A 5731-nucleotide genomic window follows, 5' to 3' on the forward strand; every position below is an offset into this window, starting at 1 on the left:
TCCTTTTTGGGAAATACTGTCTACACAGCAACAACATCCTTCCTGCTTAGGGAAACTAGCAGGTCCTTTTATTTACAAAGCGAGAGTGGGACTAGGTGGTTGCTTTTATTGTTGTTGTTGTCTATGCCCTTATTTGGCAAAATAGAATATTGGGACATCTAGGTCAATCTCTTTAAGTTTTGGGGGAAACTTGGCTTGTCCATGAAATCCAAATGTCTTAGAAACACTAGGCTACGTCCTGGCTCTTTTCATAGCTTCCTAAAATGGTCTCTTGACCTTCAAGATCTCTTTTCCATCACACCACTGTCACATTAATCCCTCTAAAATGTTGTTGAGTAAAGTATTTCCTTGTTTAAGTCTGCAAGGGCTTTGCAATGATTGTGAAATCAAATAGAAAGTCCTCAGCCTGCACAAACTAGCTCCAACCTAAGGTCCCAGCCCTCTCCCACACCTCTCCCCACGCACACCATGTGCTTTAGACAAGCTCCTCCTTGCCCTTCTGACCCTTCCCCCCCAACTGCTGGGCCCCCTTTCCAGCCTATGCAGGTCCAATGATAATCCCTCCATGAAGTTCTCCAACACTCAGCTAAAGTGAATCTTCCCTAACTCTAAAGTCCTTTTACTAAAACATGCATACATTCTTAGACACACACAGCGTTCTGTGTCATTTGTGGTATTTTATGCCATTTCCTACCTACCCCACTCATCAGAGACCCTTGAGCTGCTACGTGCTTGGAGGAAGCGTGGTGAAGAGGAAGTCACAGAACATGGGATCCAAAGCATGACTCTGTTCTGGTATGACACTAGGAATGTCACTTGACTGGGATGGCCCTCCATTTGTTCATCTTCTCACTGGACTCACTGGAATGTATATTCCATGAAGACAGGGATTTATTTTATTTTATTTTATTTTATTTTTGAGGCAGAGTTTTGCTCTTATTGCCCAGGATGGTGTGCAGTGGCACAATCTCGGCTCACCACAACCTCCACCTCTCAGGTTCAAGCAATTCTCCTATCTCAGCCTCCCAAGTAGCTGAGACTACAGGAGTCTGCCACCACGCCCGGCTAATTTTTGTATTTTTAGTAGAGACAGGGTTTCACTATGTTGATCAGGCTGGTCTTGAACTCCTGACCTCAGGTGATCCACCCATCTTGGCCTCCCAAAGTCCTGGGATTATAGGCATGAGCTACTGCACCTGGTTTTTTTGTTTTTTGTTTTTTTTCTTTTTTTCCTAGGCAAAGAACTTTATTAACCTTTGTTTCAAACTTTATTCCCAGGCCTTTTCCAGCTTAATTAGCTGCAAAGAATGAAATAGTGTATAAGCAAAAGATGAAAAGAGCTGCAGTGTCCAAAGGACTTGGGCTTACAAATTATTAGAGATCTAGATTTTATCAGCTCCATAAACAAAAATTTCTTCAAATGCATTCATAATATAAGATAGCAGCTCCCAGCAACTTCTTCAAGGTGTATCTTCTTCAGAAGTTGGCTCAATTCAGTTTGTCTCATTCTTGGAAGCCTCATCAAAATTCTCCACAAGATCTGGAACTTCATTATATCATCCTCTCCAGTAGCAAGTGGCGCTTTTCCGTCCACAGGTTATTTGTGCAGAGCTTCAGCCAGTCTGCTTAACCTGGTGAGACTGTCTGCACCAAGCTGGTTTAAGATGCCAGGTGGCATTTCTATCAGCTGCTCTGTCTCAGCAGGGCCTATAATGTTGAAGGTGTTTGCTGCCAGAGATGCCGGAACTTTAGGTTTGTGAAAGTGGATCACTGTTCCTTGGTTTGTACACACATTCACCTCTTCAATACTAGAGGTATTGTTTAACCCTAACTTCTTTAAGGAGAACTGAAGATTTTATCATCTGCTGTGGCTGTCCTATGAGCCACTTTCTTCTTTTTGCCGGCAGTTCCTTTCCCACCAATGCGCACTTGTACCTGTAATTTGTGGAGTTTTCCCTGGTTCATGATTATTTCTTTCATCTTGTCGGAGGAGATAAGGGGCAGTGCGGGAGTCTAGGGTGGGTGTTCAGGGGGTCTCAGGTGGACCAGCTGAGATTAGGCGTACACACGTGGGGATGCCCATTTGTTCATCTTTAAACTGGAGATGGTGATGCCAGCCCCTCAAAGTCATTGCGAGGTGACTCAGATAAGCCACGCAAAGTTCCTGGAAAGCAGTCACTGATGAATAAATGGTGTTTCCTCCCTTGCTTGCCTACAATGAAGACTTGTAAAATATTTGTCCAACCGAGAACATCTTGAATAAGTTAAAAGAGGGGAAAAAATCATATTCAGATGTGAAAGTGATTTATAATTTACCTCCAGGGAAGACTCCAGAAGAGTTCAAAATCACCTGAGTGACACATCGCATCGAAAAAAGTGCCCTGCTTCCCAGTTGACCTCAAAGGACAATGCTCATTTGGAAACATGAACTCAGGCATGTTCTGCTTTTATTTTCAAAAAATGTCATTTCTCTCCATGGTGGCCGCACCTCATAAATGGGCCAGTTTGGCTTTTAGCATCTCTCCATTCTCTGCTCAACCTTGGTAGACTGGCTTGACGATCACCTAAATGGGTCAAAATCAGGCAAAAAGATTACGAGACATAGAAACGTCTGGAGAGACCATCTACCTCTGAATTTCCCGCTAAATAAGCATGAACATCCGTATTGAAGAAGCCACTTTGTATTACTTGCTGCTAAAAATGCCGTAACTGGGCACGGTGGCTCACGTCTGTAATGCCAGCACTTTGGGAGGCTGAGGCAGGAAGATCACGAGGTCAGGAGATCGAGACCATCCTGACTAACACAATGAAACCCTGTCTCTACTAAAAAAATAAAAAATAAATAAAAAATAAAAATTAGCTGGGTGTGGTGGTGGGCACATGTAGTCCCAGCTACTCGGGAGTGGGGCCTGGTGGGAAGTATTTGGATCATGAGGGCGGATCCTTCATGAGTGGCTTCATGCCATCCCCTTGGTGATGAGTGAGTTCTTTCAAGACCTGGTTGTTTAAAAGTGTGTGGCAGGAGAATGGCGTGAACCTGGGGGGCAGCGCTTGCAGTGAGCCAAGATTGTGCCACTGCATTCTAGTCTGGGCGACAGAGTGAGACTCCTTCTCAAAAAAAAAAAAAAAAAAAAAGCACCATAACTGATTTAAACAAAAGAAAGAATTATGCCAGGTTCTCTTGTAGTCAGAAATCAGGTTGAGACCACAAAATGTGTTAAGCGGAAATGGGCTTAAGGAGTCATAGAAAGCACATTGATCCATGCCTGGGTGTGGAGCCCTTGCTAGGCACCAGGTGCTTTCTTTTCTTTTTTTTTTTTTTGAGATAGAGTCTCACTCTATCACCCAGGCTGGAGTGCAATGGCGCGATCTCAGCTCACTGCGACCTCCGGCTCCTGGGTTCAAGCAATTCTCCCTCCTCAGCCTTCCGAGTAGCTGGGACTACAGGTGCTCACCACCACACCTGACTAATTTTTGTAATTTTAGCAGTGATGAGATTTTGCCCTGTTGGCCAGTCTGGTCTTGAACTCCTGACCTCAGCTAATTCACCTGCCTCGGCCTCCCAAAGTCCTGGGATTACAGGCACGAGCCACCGAGCCCAGCCCACCAGGTACTACTCTAAACCTTTCGTGCACTTGGTCTCTTGCAGCCTCCTATGAGCCAGATGTTCTTACTGCTCCCTCCAGCGATGAGGAAACGAAAGCAACAAGAGGCTGACTAAATTACCCAAGGTTTCAGAGCGAGTGTGTGGAACAGCAGGATTTGCACCCAGGCAGTTGAGCTCTGGGGTTCACCTTCTTTCTCACTACCCCACTGGGCACCTGGTAACAGATGGTTCCCCCCAGAGGCCATCATTTGGGGTACAACCTGCCTGAAAGGGTCCATATTCTTCACATTTGGTCTCATTTCCAGAGGGGAGGAAATGAAGACAGCATGGATGCAAAGAATGATCTGTTCCGTGCCTCAAGCGCATCGATATGGTTTGGGTCTGTGTCCCTGTCAGATCTCATGTAAAATTGTAATCCCCAGCGTTGGAAGTGGGGCCTGGTGGGAAGTATTTGGATCATGAAGGCGGATCCTTCATGAATGGCTTAACGCCATTCCCTTGGTGATGAGTGAGTTCTTTCAAGAGCTGGTTGTTTAAAAGTGCGTGGCACCTGCTCCCTCCCTCTCTCTTACTTCCACTCTGGCCATGTGATGTGCCTGATCCTACTTCACCTTCTACCGTGAGTGAAACTTCCTGAGGCTTTGCCAGAAACCAAGCAGATGCTGATACCATGCTTCTTGTACAGCCTGCAGAACTGTGAGCCAATTAAACCTCTTCTCTTTATAAATGACCTAGTCTCAGGTATGCCTTTATAGCAATGCAAGATTGGCCTAACACACCCATGTTTTCTCTCTAGCAGTTTTAACATCCTCCTCACACTCTCCAGGTCACCCACTCTGTCCACCCCTTGCTGCTTCCCTGCACCGCATCTCTGTACTTTGAGATCCTGGCCTTCCTGCTCTCCCTTTCATGCCCAGGCCAGCAGCTCCTCTTCCCATCAAGGGCAAGTCCATGTTGTTTTTACAGATGCTTCCTTCCAGTCAGTCTTCTTTTGAGGAAATGTATTCCACTTTCAGACAGAGATGAGAGGAAAAATCAAAGTAACCAAACATAGAGAAAACATGTAGTGTGCAAAGCCCCTTACCCCTACTCAATAAACAACTGCTAAAATCATGGTAGCGATGCCTAACTCTTACAAATTCAGTTCAGTTCTATACATTTCAGGCTTACGAGCACTTGCAAATATCACAGTTAAGACGTGCTAAACACCTCTTCTTTCATTAAAACATAAAATCTCACAAATAAATCCACAATAGTAACAGGTTGAGCGTATGCCCTTCCAAGCACAGTCAAGGCAACCACCTGTGTTCTTTTTCTACCTGACAAAATATAGCTGTCATGCTTTAGTCACAGAATTACAATGCTTTGCTTTCATGACAATAAGTACTGATTAGGTTTTTAACATGTGCCAGATTCTGTGCTCCCGGGAAACCAAAACTGTGTGTCCAACAGTCCCTGGAAGCTGACACCATGTTCTGTAAGAAGATGATAGAGTTCCAGCGCAGAATACCTCCTCGCCCTGAAAGCCCTCACAGTGCTTCATCAACAGTGATCTCTGCTGAGCAGAGGCACAAAGAGGCAACGCGACATTTGGTGACAGCAATAGACTAGGACTTGGGATCTCTGCCGCTTGGTGGCCCTTGCAGTTGCTGCTTTGCTTTTTAGGACACCTTTCTTGCTTGTCCCTGTGGGTAAATGCTGACTTACTCTGCAAAACCGTGCTGAAAAAATGTCTCCTCGATTCCCCAAGACCCAGAAATTTTCTATTTTGCACTGTTCACTGCAGCTCGTGGCTGCCACATTGATTGAGTAATCATTCATTTGCAACTTTAAAAGGAAGAGAACTCACTCTATTCATCCTTGGAATCCTCATCTCCCCACGCTGTCCCTCAGCACTCATAACACTGTGGCTGGCAAAGGAAGCCGGTGGAAGCCGGATGAATAAAACATGGGTGAGTGGCAGAATGTACACCACTGGTGAAGGAGGTTCACTCCCTCAAGGATGTCACTTTGTTCACAGACTTCCCCAGCTTTGGCCTCCTCTTCACGTCTTCCCTCCCCATCCCAACTGTAAAAAGACGTAAAGATGGCGTCCTAGTCCTTTGTCTATTGTTTATAACAGAA

The 5731-nt window shown here is 45.3% G+C and overlaps 1 pseudogene; it reads right to left on the reverse strand.

Annotated features, from left to right (window-relative positions):
• Positions 1-1493: 1493 nt before the first annotated feature.
• LOC112623506 lies at positions 1494-1980 on the reverse strand (annotated as a pseudogene).
• Positions 1981-5731: the final 3751 nt, after the last annotated feature.

The sequence above is a fragment of the Theropithecus gelada genome, chromosome 4 (genome assembly GCF_003255815.1).
Source record: "Theropithecus gelada isolate Dixy chromosome 4, Tgel_1.0, whole genome shotgun sequence".
NCBI lineage: Eukaryota > Metazoa > Chordata > Mammalia > Primates > Cercopithecidae > Theropithecus > Theropithecus gelada.